The sequence below is a fragment of the Haliotis cracherodii genome, unplaced genomic scaffold (genome assembly GCF_022045235.1).
Source record: "Haliotis cracherodii isolate W230 unplaced genomic scaffold, xgHalCrac1.p SCAF_5, whole genome shotgun sequence".
In the NCBI taxonomy this organism is placed as follows: Eukaryota; Metazoa; Mollusca; class Gastropoda; order Lepetellida; family Haliotidae; genus Haliotis; species Haliotis cracherodii.
In genome coordinates, this window is record NW_027266308.1 from 29,375,953 (window position 1) to 29,393,546 (window position 17,594).

Below are 17,594 nucleotides of genomic sequence, written 5' to 3' on the forward strand. Positions count from 1 at the left end.
AGCTGACTGATACGACCTGCCCATCCTACATCCTACAACCCGTCTAGGCAAAGTTAGGGTCAAAGTAGTGTGGTGTGTTGGACTAAGGAACACTTTTGACGGCTCCGGCGTCCTAAGACGTCAGACTTCCTCTGCCGACACAGGGACGCAAGTCACGGCAAACGTGTTGCCCAATTTTATCGCCTTTTATGACAAGCAATGGGGTGCTGAGGACGCATTCTACCCCCAGTCCCCACGGGGATTGTATCAGGGGAATTGAGTGTGCATAACATGTGAGGTATTGTCTCCCTTGTTCTGCTTTGGCATTTTGTATGTTTAACGTTTTTAACGAAGTTTAGTTTAAGTGCAAACAGTATCGAATACAACATGTTTGTCTCTTTTACTAATACCGATTTCAACATAATTACATGTTACAAGTACTTTACAGTATTGCTATTGATAGTAGGGTCTGGCGATGACCGTTGTGTATTATACTTAAAAATATGTAGAAAGATGTAAAATTTAGGTTTTATGTAACTTTGCCACAGATAGCTAGCTATAAGCTGGACAAATTAACAGTGATATTCAGTTTCGATAAATTATGAGAACTAAGCAGATATTCAGTCAATGTGGTCCTTAACTTATTTACAGTTATACTACTTAAATAGTTCTCACATGAAATGGATGTTTTTAAACTGTACATCATAAGCAGTTTTGGGACTTTCGGATAAGTCACTATGCCAAACCTCTCAAAAGTTGTCTTTTAACAACTAACGTAATGAAAGAGCCAGTATCACCAAATCCCAATCTAAAAATAACTGTGTTAAGTTTGATTACCCAATTTACTTGCCCTTATCCAAAATAAAATCGTTGCATATTATAAACATTTTAGTGGTAAACGATTGCTGCATATTTATTATAGAAGGGAGGTCTTCCATTAACTGCCCGACGAAGGAGGGCAGTTGAAAAGACCGAGGGCTTCTACAAATGATAATGCCCTGAAAAATAGCGTTACCGTTATTATAACTAAAAAGGATAGACTTTGTTATCAAATAAAAATAAACAAAGAGATTGGTTTTGAAACATAAACTGCAATCAACACAAAACGAACAAAACGACCCATTTTTACAAATATGGAAACGTCACAGAATAAACCAGATTACGTCACTACTGAACGTCATATGACGTCACCTGGCCCGTCGTCAAGCAATAGGAGGGCATTATCAAGTTACAGTGGCCCTCTCATTTCGGATAACTTGCGGGCGGTTTAATGGGAATTCTATCCATTTTAGCTATAAGAGACACTATCTATTTCTGGTGTCATCACTGATTTTTAGTGATCCGTTCATATTATCTTTATCACTATGTTGCCTTTTACATCCCATGGAAACTGTTTCAGCAGATAATCGTGACCGATTATTATGTTACGCCCGAAGTTTTACTAGCGAGGTCACTGCTTTCCTCTGATTTTACTATGTAATAGCAAGGTAAGGTGTTTTTACCGACTTATGAACCGTCGAAACAACATTTCTTACATTTGTTTAACACTATGTATCGAAGTGCGTTGCGACAGTCTAAAGAAACGCTCGTAAAATAAATCTGGTAAGGACACATTCGCTAAAGATGGTAACTTCAACCGGTTCTGTGGTCAAATGCGTCGAGTGCCCGAATACTGATCAGGGGGTTGTGAGATTGATACGCGTCATCTCTTATTGAAACCGTTCCATTTTTTGTCTTCGATTTTAGAGCATTGGACGTTTGAAACACCAAGTCCTACTTCATCTGCTTCTCTACTCATCAGGCCATACCAAATGAGTGAGTGAGTGAGTTATGGTTTATAGTCACATCGGCAATATTTCAGCCATATCGTGACTAAGGCCATACCAAAGACCCAAGATGACCTACTGCAGCCCAACGTTGTCTTGCAAACCTGAGTCTGTGACTAAAGATCTGACCTTGCTGGGGTTGACGTGCAAGAATGCACTGTTCAACCATTCCTTGCATCAGCAGTCGAAGCAGCTGTTTTAAGAGGAATTGCTGAGGATAATGATGGCTGAGTGTGATGTGATCTTATCATGCTGACTGCCCGATCATTCGTGTGTCTTGCATCCAAATGGCTTGGTTCCTTTGTGCAACATTGAGGCTGGCATTTGGGTTATGTACACTGACGGCAAACAGCCTGTGGATTTATAGGGCTTTGCAAGTGGAACATCATGATGACAAACAAGCACATGCATTCGAATGAACCACTAGGAGTTTAATCCCCCGAGGATGATTGTGATTGGCATACAGAACATTGACTACCAAACACTATACTGTTTCCTTACAGTCAATTTGATTTAATCAAATTGCGTTGTCACTGCCTCTCATTGCATCTGTATATAATCAATAATCGTAAAGTAAACGTTAAGTTCATATATATGTATAGACATTCAGAGGTTGTTATCTATGTGTATAGGATTTAAAAATATACAAGAAAATGTAATTTGTTACTAAGGTTATACAGAAGAAAAGAAAGTGCACTAGATGTCCATAAGAACCAACCATCACCATGAAGTTTGGTCCCTTCACTGTTGATAACATGGCATCAGGTGTTCTCTGATAATAGTTGATTACATACATTGTATGTCCGATACTGGAGGTTTTTTTATTTGTCTACATTTGGTCCCTGTCGGACATTTTCCCTACAACAGTTGCTTTACAGAAGTCCCATACTGTTTGATACATGAGTTCCAAAATGAAAATGAAAAAAATCTGATAGCTTTTGTCTCTATGAAGCACCAAAATAAATGCAAAAAATATAATATTTTCATGTTCCGTGTATGCCTTTTCAAAAATTATCTCCACGAGTCCTCTATACGATCCAGAGATTTTCGAATGACATAATGGTTTTTGACTGGTTATTCCCAACCAATTTGCCTCAGTTGGTAACTAAATCCGGTGCTTCAGCTAAGGCAGATATTGACGAGCTATTGTCTCCACTTTCTACCCAATACAGCCCATTTAAAGGTGTATCGAAAACAACATTGTCCCAGAAAATGATTGAAAAATAGAAACAAATTGTCCGCCACAAAAATCAGTTGTTGCATGATGCTTTTAAAAAAGAAATATTTAGACTACAAGTTTTAATGAAAAACATATCCAGTTTTGCAGCTGTAGCTGAAACACATTCATTCACATATCTCGTAACAAGATATCAAAGAAATTGGTGAGTGAAATACATTTTGAACATATTTATATCACGTGTTTATTGTAGCTAATATATATGTCTTGGTATGTCTATTCAATTTGTTTTCCATTAAATGTGTGATATTTACCTGTCAGTTTTACTTTACATGTTCCTCTGTGAACGTGTTGTCGCGTCATGATTGAGATTCACTCATTACGTTTGACTAACTCACTTCTAACACTTTGGCATTTTTAATTTTTGTGTGTAACATGAATTCATTCATTGAAAGAACATTTACATGTACATCATCAAGTCGCAAAATATTGCCCTTCTTAAATGATAACAACAACAATAAAGCGTATCTTTTATCATAGGAAGATGTATCAAAGACCCACAGGGGCGGAGTAAGTCACAGAAACCCGTATTCTAAACGTTTCTGACATTTATTGATCTTTATTCAGAAATAATGCACTACTGATATATGTGTACATTAAATACAGATTATATACTTTATAAAACCACAATAACACCAAATCAATTTAGATGTATGTCCCAATACCAGTGCTATCCCTGGAGGGAATCAGTCACCATCTGAATTCTATTTCTTGCACACAAAATGTACCTCAAACGAATCTGTGCCACTCACAGACTCGTTTATGATGGTGAAACCAGCTTTAGCAACCATCTCTCTTGCCAAAGGTCTACCCCACGTTGCCCCAAGTGCTGCAGAATCAGGCTTGCGGTAGCTTTCCGGAATACAGAAGAAAGTGGTTGCCGAGTAGTAGAACATCGCCGAAGCATTAGCAATGTTGCCAGTTATGCCTCCCTCTATTCCAACATCAATCATGCTATAAATCCCACCTGGTTTCAGACACCGGTAAATCTCGTTTAAGGCTTCCTGTGGATGTGTTAAGTCGTGAATAACTTCACGGGTTAGTATCCAATCAAAACTCTCCTTGTAGCTTTCAGATATGGTTTCAATATTGTGTGTGTCATAAGTGACATTCTGAAGGTCCTGGTTCTTTGCTTCCTCTCTGGCTTCAACCAATGGCTCGCTTGCTACATCAGAACCAAGGAAGGTGCTTTTTTTGAATCGTGAATCCAAATTTGTCTAAAATGACCCCTGTTGCGCAGCCAAATTCCGCAACATTGATTCCAGATTCTGTATTTCAAAACAAATTAAGCAATAGATGTATTGATTCGTTTTAGGGAGCATGGAGAGTAAATCTCGTAACTAAAACGTATTTTGCTTATTTCAACATTGCAAAACCATAATGCTACATATCAATTTGGTTACATGGTACATAATGGCAAAGCCACAGTCTAGTCACTTCAGAGAAAAGAACCTATTAGACAATCCGTATTTGGTTAAAAAACGCGATCAGTGTTTATGAATAACTCATAACATATGCTTACTTGTAATCCAGCATTGTCATCACTTCTATGAAATCATACTGTATTATGCGATCCAATATACCCACCTAATTGTGTCTGCAACAGTGGCACAGAAGGCAGAATATCTGTATCAATCATATCTTTCTTTACTACGACCCAAAATCTCTTTCAGTACATCAAAAACACGAGGACATTGACTATAGGCCATTCCTGCAATCAAAGGAAGCCAATTAAGAGATGAAAAGGGAAATATGAAACCCCATATATACAGCTTGTGTACCTAAAAATAAAGTGGATGAAGTTAGGATGAACCCTTATCAACATACTTTTTATCATTATCGTTGAAGCTGAGGTGAGGTGAAATTGAGTTTAACGTCGAATTCAAGATTATTGCACTTATATAGCGACGTCATTATCGTTGAAATCCTTCACGTTATAATATGATGATATTGAACAAAGCTTGGTCTACTTTAAAACCTCTCAGATTCTAGCATTGTTTATATCCAATATGTTTGTTACTATGTGTGCCTAACTAACTGTAAAAAAAGTTTTGAGGAATATAAAGTTAATAAAAATGTCTCCTAAAAATATTACTTCCCAAGCAATGTTTTTTATGTGCAGTGATTAAATATTCTGTTGATACATCATAGATGTACCATGCTGTATTGAGAACAATATTAATATGTGAGTTGGCAACTTGTAGAAAAGCACAATGTTCAAAAGTCATGAGAAATGGTGATAAATTCATACATATATTTCTTTTGCAAGTTTACAAATGCATCTCTCTAATGAAAGTAGAAACTCCAGTCCATCAATATATTTATTTGGGAGTAACAGAACCTAATATATAGGTTGAAAACCAGAGGCAGTTTATTGCAATAATATTGTACCCACAGTTTGATTGGTAACTTTATTGTATATTTCCTTGTATCATTCGACATGATTACTGACCATAACACGTCTTATCATATCCCTAAGGCCATAATTTAGCATATTATCTTGAACGTTGTCAAAGACTTCAGAGAGGCACCCCTGATTACATATGTGGGAAACGTTTTCTGAATGGCTACCCAAACGTATATTTTCAAGCAATGTATATTTGCGAGTACAGCTGATGGATACATGTATGCTTACGAATATGTTTTGATTATTTTACGCCTATCGATAGCTAGTGTAGATGTTTATATTATTTCACCGGGTACCTTTGTCTGTATTGTAGTAGGACATACATGACAGCAATTAATACCTTGACTTACTGTAAATCAAGGCCATGGACAAACTCCACATATTTAAACCAACTGTTCATGTTCATATGGCTGACTCTTCATCTACCATACGCTTTTAAACCTATTCACTGCTGCTCAGTTTACATCTTCCCGAGGCAAGGGAGTTAACTGACTATGGAAGTCCACTTCCACCCTTGCCGAACTAGGTATAAAGTTATTTTGGCTGGACTAACGAATCTATGCATAGTCTCTTCAAGGTACTCAAGTGACTTGATGCACTTCGTAGGTAAGACCCGTTTTATTACAATACTGATCTTGATTATCGATCAAATAGTCTTGACTTGGGCGCCACCATCCTGTTTGAAGCAAATGCAAGTGAAATGAAAGGTGGAATCTTATCCGTCAATAGGAGTGACATAGAAGGGACATAACTCGTTACAGCCACTGGCGGTGCTGCGATCGAGCCACGAAATTCCAGGCCTTTTCTGCAAGGATAAAAACTGGACTTTCATAGTTAGTTAACTCCCTTGGTTTTGGGCGATGCTCAGTATACGAAAATGAAACTTTGCAAAGACACTAATATTCATGTCATTTAGACTCTTTCCACTTACTCATACATCCTCTTGCCTGTACATGTAAACCCTATTTGATGTGAGTAGTTTTATTCAAGACGCTTTATATTCCCGCTTCCCCTTAAAACGCAAACTAATCTTTTTGAAGATGGTGGAGTTGTTTTTAATTTACCTGGTTCAAGAAAAACGAGTGAACAAAATTTAATTATAGCACACGTGTAATCATTATCTTTATTCGATAATGTTAGCTCCTCGATACAGAAGAACTGCTTTTGAAAAGACAATCATAAGATATTGTTATTAAAGAGAGGATTATATGCACGTGTGTAGTTTACTCATTGTACGACAGTTGTTTGAGAATGTACGTTTTTCCCTCTCTTGAATAGGAACATTCTAACTTGGTATTGTAACTGGTATCAACACAACATTTAAGTCTAAATCTTTTCGAAGAAAAGTGCACCCTGCCTGTCAGAGTTTGATGACTTGTTCATAGGACTAGTACATGCAGCAAGACACGTGGCTATATCTTTTTCACAAGCTTTAATTTTTTTCTAAAACCAGTTCACCTTTCGATTGGTGTTAAGACAAGCGTATAACAGTTCAGATCATTATTCAAACTACTCACATTGTGTATACAACACTCCAGTCGTCTTGAACTTTAGGATAAATTACATGCCTTGATTATCAGTAAAGTGCTATTTCTACAGTTGTTTATTATGAAGAAATGTATTGCAAACAATTATATCAGATGATCTTCATAAAATTGGTAACCTCTATAATACCTGCTAATTGTGATCCTTGGTTTGTCAGTATATATGCCCTGTTCATGGATTTCATCAGTGGAATACTCCAAGCACCATTTTGGGCTTTTCTCTCTGATTTACCTGACAAAACTTCATGATGTGACTGAAAAGCCGTTGAAAGGGGCATTAAACATCCCACTGACTGACTCACTATCATTATCCAGGAATAATATCCAGGAATATAAGCTGTGTTGCAAACACTATGACACAATCATTCAGAAATATGGGGGTTTCCAAAACATCAGGGAACCATTGTTACCATTTTGTAAAATATCCACTAAGTTTTCAAACTGAGGCATATATGTTAATCCCTTTAACATTCACTGTACATTAACAGGAATGTATATATATCAGGACGATGTGAATACTGTCTACATCACTTATGGTACAGATACAATAACATGAATGAATATTATGCATCACTTATGGTCACTTCGGCGTGACGAACGCTTAAACCACTAGGCTACCCGACAGCCCCAATACCTCAAAGATAACCTTGAACTTTGAAAGACATGCTATCACATTTATGTGATAGGCATTGTAAAGTTTCATGCCCGTGCAGATAATCTTTTAACCAAAAAATAACCATGTTTTACCAAAGCCAAAAAGACAACAGGCTTTTACCTTTGACCAATTTCTTTTCCAAAGCAGGACTCTATCCTAAAGGCAACAGGTGCTGAATGTAATACTTAATGCATTATTTTTGACAAAGTGTGACCGTAAACTCGTAACCCTGACCATTTACCTTCAAATAGCCTCCCACTCAAGAATTTTATGAATGAATCGGGTGTAGCATAACCTCTACTGCCAAACATCTTTGGGCCATATTCAAGTTGACTATAGTAAGCACAGCTGCACAGGTATAGTGTCAATATGACATGAGGGTAACATCTGGTAGCATCGAACACAAACAAAATTTTTACTGTTCTACATACCGAATGGCCAAGGCTGAAACAGTATTATTTTGTTAAATCCTGATGAAGGAGGCACGAAACCAGCAGCCAAGAAATTATGATGTCTATATTTAATCATACGAATGGTATTTATTTATACGACAAATTGCAATGTTTCATTGCAGTTATTTAGACAAAGGGTATTAGTTTCCACCCCAACACACACAAAACGGTTGACGGTTGTAGTTTATACTTACACTGTACAGTGTCTTTGACCTTGACTCATGGCTAGTACTGCCGGTAAGGCAGGCCATGCTAGAAAGACTTTTGTTACTTTGTTGAAATGTGTTAAGAAACAAAACAACACATGGTCTTAACAAAATACGATGACCTTACCACCGGGGTTCTTAAGTTGAACACATTCCTTGATACTGTCATATCTTGAACCAAACTGCTGTAAAATTCGCGAAGAAACAGATATCATGTCGAATGTGCCCTTGTGGTCATCTGGAACATGGAACTGGGTAGCCGAGTCGTCCACGCTGATGACCTCCCCGACTGCCAAGGTTCCAAGGATCTCACGCACATACATGTGAAAAAAAATCATAATGTATCCATTTATCAAGTGTAGTATGTTTCTTAATTATTAGAAACACATGTATATATGCTCGTCAAAACTATTTAGGGAACACTGATATTTTGTAGCACTGTTCATTCGATTCCTTTTAAATTTGGTAAATGGGCTCCTGATCGGCGGCTAACGTACTGATATTGACGACTGCCCTTACTCAAGTGACTTCATGACCAGAACAAAGAATTTGAATCATACTGGACTCGTCTACCTTCATTTTGACCAGCCCTCATTTTCATGGATTTTTGTTGTTGTAATCTCCTCCTGAAGCACGAGCCACAAGGAATTTTTGTGCGAAATTTGGGTTGATAAAGTCAGGTCACCATGAAACTGCATCACTATGTTCAACATGCCACAACGTCGACATCTCACGATTGAAGAACGAGCCAGAGCTATTGGGTGGCTAAATGAGAATGTTTCAGAGCGGGAAGCTGCTTGAAGGTTAAATGTTAGTCCATCCGTCATTTGCAGATCACGTCATCGATTCCAACAAACACAGACAGAACGTGATAGACCAAGGTCAGGACGCCCTCGTGTGACAACAGGAAGAGAAGACTGGTACGTCGTTGTTAAAGCATTGAGGAGGAGAACAGTCACAGCAAACCATCTTCGAAGGCACTGAGGGTTGCTACAGGAACAAATGTCAGTGACCAAACCATAAGAAACTGTGTGAGGGAATGAAACATCAGGCCCCGACGTAAAGCGGTTAGACCGTTTCTTCTTCCGCGTCACAGAGCAGCCAAAGACGCATGGGCACGGCAACACCAACAGTGGACAAACCAACAGTGGTCAGCAGTTCTTTAAATTATTTTTTTTCTGACGAATCTCGGTTCTCACTGCAGCATAATGACGGTCGTGTTCTTGTCTACAGACGGCGTAGGGAACGTTTTGCTGACGTCAACGTCCCTGAGCACAATCGTTTTGGTGGTGGTAGTGTCAGGGTGTGGGCCGCCTTCTCATTTCATCCCAGGACCAATCTGTACATCATCAACGGGAATTTGAAAGCTGTTCGCTACAGGGATGAGATTCTGAGACCAATGATGATTCCTTGTCTTCATCGAATAGGCCCACGGGCGGGTGACAATGCTAGACGTCATCGGGCACGCATAGTCACTGACTTTCTGGGACAAAAACAATGTTAGTCGCATATTCTCCTGATATGGCACCCATTGAACACGTATGGGACCTGTTAACGTGTTAGGGAGAACCACCTTCCACCTCAAGATCTGCGCCAGCTTGCTCAATGGCTGAGTTTGGAGTGGCATGCTATCCCACAGAACACACTACAGACATTAGTGACATCCATGAGGCGTCGTTGTGTTGCATGTGTGGCTGCTAGGGTCGGACACACTCGTTACTGACTTTACTCTCATGGTCTGGATTTCCAATTTTGACCCCAGTGACATTATTAACATCAACACTTTCACGTTATGAAATGTAGTGGATTGTTCATGATTCTTTCTTACTGTATACTCCGTCATTATTGAATTTACTACACATGTCTCCGTCTTCTGTTCCTTTTTTATTTTAAGTGCAAACATATCAGTGTTCCCTAACTTCTTTTGAGTTGTATATATATGAATCCCTATACGTACATCAGTGTGGTTGCCCGATGGCTTCATTCTGAGTTACAGCCATATTAGAATGATTTTTTATTCCACCAGATAGCATGGTGTGTGTGTGATGTTCATTCCTATTATAGCATGTTCATTCACATTTTTACAAACATTAAGACCACATTACCAACTAAAGAGCCTTAAAATTGTAATATTGTTATTATAATTATTTCTGTATATTATCTTACAGGTGTCTTCATAAATCAACAGGTTGTCTGTGTCCACAGAAGTGTGTCGTTAGCCATAACAGTAGCCTGCCTTCTACATAATTAGTGTTTCTACTATTGATTTGGAGGCAGAATATGAAGATGAAAGACCAATATATGTCCTGTTTTGTTTGTGTGTCTTTATACGCCGCACTCATCAATAGTCCAACTATATGACGGTTGTTGTACAGTCCAAGATGGCTACACATACATCTTATCAACCTCCTAGAGGGTATGTGTCATCTTCAATTTGATTGATTGGAAAATTATGTATTGAAAGAATCAATCTATTTAACCTCAATGTCCTTACACGGAGACAATATAGAAACAATTCAAGCAAATACATCCAACAGTAAATGCATAAAACGTGTATCTGGTATTACATTTGAACTTTAGCCCCATTAAAAGACTTCAATTTGTATCATTTACAGAAATGACTAGCAGTGGCAACACATGTTGAGCAGTTATGACACCTCTTGAACAAAGTATATAGAAGCAATGACAATGTAGTTTATCATCATCAATTAACACTTATACAAAGTTGTTTGAAAAATGGGAAATGTTTGATTGTTATTAATCTATTTGTGGCCATATGCAAATATTAAACTGAATTTTGGCAATTTATTAGTTTAAGATTATGTGATTATTTAAATGTGTAAATCTCTTAAATACACGAAATATTTGTTAATTACATTCTTTAAAAGAATTACTAATAATATGTGACATTAGTTTTCCCAGTATTTTCCTTATTTATTACCTTTGAATATACTTTTAAAAGTTACAGCTAATGCTAAAAGTACAAAGAAATATATGGTTAACAGACAGTTGCATTACACAATATATACAGCCATATAAGTTCCCGGAGTCTATCCGATTTGTTAGATACGATCAGCATCAATTAAGATATCTAAAAATTAGTAAACCATATGTTTTGGGTCTGTTCGTTCACCAAAGGCCTTGTTTAACTAGGGATCTGCATAAAGCACAATAATAACACCACTATCTGTGTGATAATGTCATTCTGCACTTCCAAATTATTATTAACTCACGTTGAATACTAACCCTATGAACATACAATAACTGCAATTGTAATCATATAAATATTTATCTTATTTGTAATCATTCCATGTATTCCGAATTTGGTCCCATGATCGGTGGACTTACCAAAAGACATAAACCCTGAAAGATGACTAGTCAACTACTGTTACTTATAACTCTAATAAAACGATACATCTAGAAATTAAGAAATCTCTTTCAAGTATTGTTTAACTGTATAAGTAATATGAAAATAATGTAACATTTAAAGGCACACATTAGACATGATACACATGTGACACTATTAGAAATGTGTTCAACTATATGGAAAACTTCAAAGGAATCGTATGGAGAGAAACTAAATAAAGACATCTGCGGTACAGATACTAGTAACTCTTAATAAATGGAAGAATATATACAGAATTATCATGAAATATTGCCTAGTAGTACTTGCATGTCATGTATTTTTAAGATCAGCGAGGTAAATATTTTCAAAGCCAAACAACATGGTTATGATACCCTTCATTTCAAACTGCCCAGTAAATATATCTTTTTCAAGACATTATGGAAAAAATGGTCAAGGCATTTCGTGTATTGTGTTAACGGAGGAAACCAACCACTCGTGTAAAAGTGATTAAATGATACATTCTGACCACAGGAACTCGTTAGTCAAACATTTAGTCACTTGTATGACCCTCCATTCTAAATAATAAATGCAGTAACGCGTTCCTGTGGTTCTGACTCGTCGGGCTCTGAACTTACTTTGCTGCTATTTCATCACACTTGTTTTGCTTCACTCGGTCCGTTTCGTTGACAGAAAACGATGCAGATAAAATGTGCGAACGAACTTTGCCCTAATTTACATCCTCATCCTCATCCTTATGAACCCGTCATGGGAAAAAAATGATGATTACGTTTCGTAAAGGCTTTCACCGTTAATGTTTGCATAGGACGTTCGCAACAGACGAAACGTATTTGTAACGTAGCGCAAAGAACTGCCTCACTCGCTGAAAACCAACCTTCGTTAAGGTTACCGCTGAAAAGCCCTTCCCGTCATGGTTGGCCTCGGGTAGTTTCGTGCAATAGGCGTATGCTATGAAAGTTACCTTATCCCCGACCTCAGCAGTTAAGGTCAGCCTTAACTACGGTAGTTTTGTACAACGATTAACAAGTTTCCGAATTAGGCTATCATGGGTAGGGAATAATGCCCCTATGTTATGTAATAGTTTGTGTATTTGGTGCATAACGCTGAACTCGGCAATTCAGGAATAATAGATATTTTGTTCGTTGTTTAACGCCACACTGAGACATAATCCAGTTACATGCTTGCGGTCTGTAAAACATCGAGTCTGGACCTCCATTCAAGTGATCCACAAATTTGATATATGATAACATGCAGTCACCCACGTCACCGAGCCTTACCACCCGATCCGTTTGGCCCCTTTCGACAAGCACAGATCTGGGAAGTGCTATTTTTAGCCAGAATCCCCAAGAGTGCCAGGCCTACGAGAGTTATATGTACACATTGAATGTAACTGGCCGTGGAGAAGACCACGTTAGACTGTAAAACCATCAAAGATGTTACCAGTTCGACACTGCTTCATCATTACATGGTGTTTACCTTTCTCTGAGGTTCAGCTTGTCAGCCACCTGCTGTGATGTGAGAGGGGCTTTGGCTTCCACCAACATCTGCACCACGCCCAGCTCCCTTGCCAGGGACAAGCATATCATGACGCCACCGCCACCCATGTAGTTCATCAACTTCTTCCGGTAGTCCGACATCGTCGCAAATATGATAGTGTTTGTTTAAAACCTTGTGAAGTATAAATTGTAGAAGGGTCATATATCGAACCTATAATAAAATAGGCAAGGTCAAGCTACATGATTGAACCTAACTTTGGGACGTACCCAGGTACCCGTATATTTCATATCGACCGAATTTGTTTTCAACTGTAGCCTTAACTATTAATCTCTCATCAACACCTTTCCGGTCACTAACACATTGCCTGAAAAGTGACCCCTCTCACGTTTTCATCTTTCAATCTCTTTGATGCTTTGCAATGTTTTAATCCTGCTAACAACGTCAATCCACCCGTTCTCCCTAATCTCTCTCTCGGCCCCTCTCGCACACAGCAGTTCACCCTTGCTTCCAAAAAAAGTGCCGCCATTTTCCTGACGGGTGTTTTCTAGATCTGCTGCTTTTTCACACTCACAAATACAGTACACAATCTGGTAAACTCTGGTTATTCCCACGCCTGTTACTTCTTCTCGGACAGGCAGTCATCGCTCCTCCCAACCTTACCTTTAACGAGCAAATTCAGGTACACTGCTCAGGCAACTACGTGGGTTTCTGCGCAACTCACCACACGCTCCATATACAAGTGGGTGAAGGCCATGTTTGTCAAACATCCGATACTCTGTCAAACAACCATATGATTGATCAGCTGAATACCTTAACATTTGTTCCTCTACCTAGAAAGTTAATCGGAGCTATTGAATATGCCTATTTGCATATATATGTGGCCATAGAAAATGGTTATGCTAATTTCGCCTTGGTTAATATTATCGCCCACAAGGTTTCCTGGATAGAACAGGTCGAAAGCAAGGCGAATTTGTCATTATAAATGACAATAAGTAAGGACTGGTTGTGTTAAAGTTTTGTTTGTTTGTTGTATCATTAAAAAATGTTGCATGCATTGCGTGTGTATGTGTTCGTGTGTGTGTGTATGTGTGTGTGTGTGTGTGTGGGGGGGGGGGGGGGGGGGGGGGCAAAATATACTCTTCATAAAAAAAGAAACGCAAAACGGATATTTTTGGCCATAAAAGCAAAATTAGCGGATCAAGAGGTGCAAAATGAAGAGGTTTAATGTGGTATTGTGTCAGTGACAAGTTTCTCGGATAAAAATGACCACAACATGGACATGCAAACCAGTAGTCGGGAAACACGTACGATTCGGAAAAACGCACCCAGTGCATTAACTAAAGGGCAATGGAGCTGCACGTACTGCACTATGAATGGTAATAAAGTGCAGGAGTATTGATTGCCTGGCATCTGCGTCAATCAAACAGTGACTGTTTAACAACATGCCAAGATTATCAGAAGTGCAAAGAAACAACCTCATAGGCCGCTTGCAGGTAGGGGGATCCCGATCAGCTGTAGCCAGGGTTTTCAATATAGCGCCCAACACCATCAAAAGGCTATGGGATCGGCTTCAACAGCATGGGTCAACACGTGATCGGCCAAGGTCAGCACGACCAAGAGTAACCACCGCCGCCCAAGATCGCTGCATCCAACTGCGCCACCTACGTGAAAGGATGACCACAGTCACCGCAACCGCATCCCAAATACCCGGACTGCGCAGAATGTCCAACCAGACCGTACGAAACCGTTTAAGAGCAAGACGTACTGTTCGTCCATATTGAGTCGACAACTTCGTCAACAACGACGAGTTCTCAGCTGGCCCTCCAGATCCCAGGATTTAAACCCTATTGAGCACCTGTGGGATGAATTGGATAGTCGGCTACGCCCACGTCAACCACAATCCCTGACATTACAGCAGTCCTCTCTTCCGTGGGCAGGAGATGTCAGGCCGCTTTCGATTCCAGTGGGGGACATACGCGTTATTGATGGTAGCTGACCTTCACCTTGGACTTTTCCTATGAACCGATAACTGAGATGACTACAATCACCAAGTGTTCTCTCAACAACTTTGCTCTCTCTTTGCTCAATACCTTGTACGGTTCCTCGTATAAATGTGTTTTGCTACCTCACACAAATCTGGCTTTGCGTTTTCTTTTGAAAAGTATATGGTTTAGTCATAAGGCCAATCTAACCGACCCCTCTCCCCCCAACTTGTAGAAAATGACCAGTCCCTTACAAGACAAGATCTAATATGTAACTAAAACAACAATGTAAAATTCAAGGTGCTCTTATAAAGAATTACTGCAAAGTCTTAATGAGGATTACTGATTTTCAATAGTGTTAAATACTCAATTTAAATGTATTTTAATTTTTCTTTTTTCAAGTTTATTAGTTTTGATAATGTATTTTTATTTTTTTATATTATTATCTCTTTTTAGCAGCTTGCAAGATCTGGACTCGTGGTTTGAAGTGGGCAAATGGAGCACATCCTACTCTTCATTGATCTCAAGAAGTTCTACTTAGTGTGATAGATAGGAAAGCAGTCAACTTGTCACAGGACCTTTTCACAATCTGAACACCAGCATGAATTCTGCTTCCTCTTGTATCCTGCGCAATGTCCACATGGTTGGTTTACAAACCACACAACCATGGAATGGTCTTGCAGGCTTAGAGTTGGAAGTAGCAGGAATGCCTTGGGCTGGGTGGCATTGTATCCCACACCTGGCCAACAATCCAACAACAAGCTTCACCCCATGAAGTATCTACATCAACTCATTCGCACAGCTGACTGACAAAGATGAATCAGAGCCTGTATAAACTTCAAAAGCCTGACAAAACCAACTAGATGCCTCGCACATCTCATACAGCTTGCTCTAGTGGGTTTGACTGTGGTAAAAACTCAGAGCCTTCCCTCCCAGGTGCAGGTAGCCTCATCTACACACAGGTCTTTTAGAGGAGAATCAACATCTGGAAGTTTGACATAAGATGTGGGATGAATGGTCTGATTTTGTACAAACAATCAAATCCATCAATGATTTTCCTTACCTTTATCAGACATGTGGAGATTGCTCAAAATCCAAGGATTCTATCCCTAGCCATTTGTTTCCAAAGAACAGGGCCAGTGTCATAGGATGCCCAGTGATCATCCAGGACTAAACCAATGGCTATCATCTCATTGGGGTCAACAGGAATCCATTTTGCCATTCTACTTTACTCTGGAATGTGCCGGTGTTGTTATTTCCAAGAAGCATACATGTTTCATCAATTGGTTCATGGCAATATTCTGTGAACTGTCACTTGTGAACGGGGTGTATCATGGCTCACCCAACCGTTGGCTATATCCTCATTGTTCTCGTCACCAGAGGGCACAAAATCTGACATTGGTCATTGTGTTATGGTATCCTTGGTGTAAAGATATCCTTGCTATCTAAACCTTCACTGTCTTCAGACAAAAACATGGCCACGGCCTCGTCATCTGAGAAGTCTATTTCCTCCATATTGTTATTTAGGAAGTTGGGATCTGACAGCTAATGACAACGGAAACAGGCAACACGTTATATGCATTATGGTTAACTAAGTAACTGTGCTGATGAAAACAACTATCGAAAAAAAGAATGGAAAGGTTATTTCAAATATTGTATTGATTGAAAAGGGAAAAGAGAGAGAGCAAACTTTATGTCACTGATTTTCTGGTCAAAGGTCAATACCCACGTGAACGGAGCTGTTCGCCTGTTTTCATCAAATTATGTGATACATGATATATGCAACGGAATGAAGGAAAGTAATGAATATAGAAATATCGTTTTGTGTAATTTGCTGTATTACCTAATATAATTATTTCCAGACATATCCATGTATTAACAGTCACCAAAACATCCGGTGGAAATATGAAATGTAATATATGTCTAGAGACGATACAAAGCACACTGTTTCATTAAATATATCATTTAAGAAAGTAAATAATATATTTTTGTGGCAGCAAACTGTAACACCATTTACAGTCACTATTTCATGTCTTATCTCTTTGAATATATTTTATTTAGATCACACATTTTTAAAGACTATGATAACAGCAGCTTGGATACTGCATGTCTTGGAAATGTACAAAGTCTGCTGAACGATCAGATCTGTAGGCCTGTCATACCATACCAAGACAACAACCACTACTACTATGTGCTGACCTGGCACGTAGTGTTTTTTGTATGTATATATCTGTAAAAATTGTATATACCGCACTTCCTACTGAGAACCATACAGAGTATGGAAATTATTCTTAAATCAACGTCAGACCAACGCGTTGTTAGCTATGGAGCTATCGAGTATGGCAGACTTCTTAGTCCTATCCTGTACGTCTTTGCAGCAAAGCATATATTTAACAATATTCTCCGATCCCAAACCTTCCCTGGTCGAATATCTTAGCAACACTG

General features: G+C 38.8%; 1 pseudogene; it reads right to left on the reverse strand.

Annotated features, from left to right (window-relative positions):
* Window positions 1-3,746: 3,746 nt before the first annotated feature.
* Window positions 3,747-13,307, reverse strand: LOC139444144 (S-adenosylmethionine-dependent methyltransferase Rv2258c-like; annotated as a pseudogene).
* Between the last annotated feature and the right edge of the window lie 4,287 nt (window positions 13,308-17,594).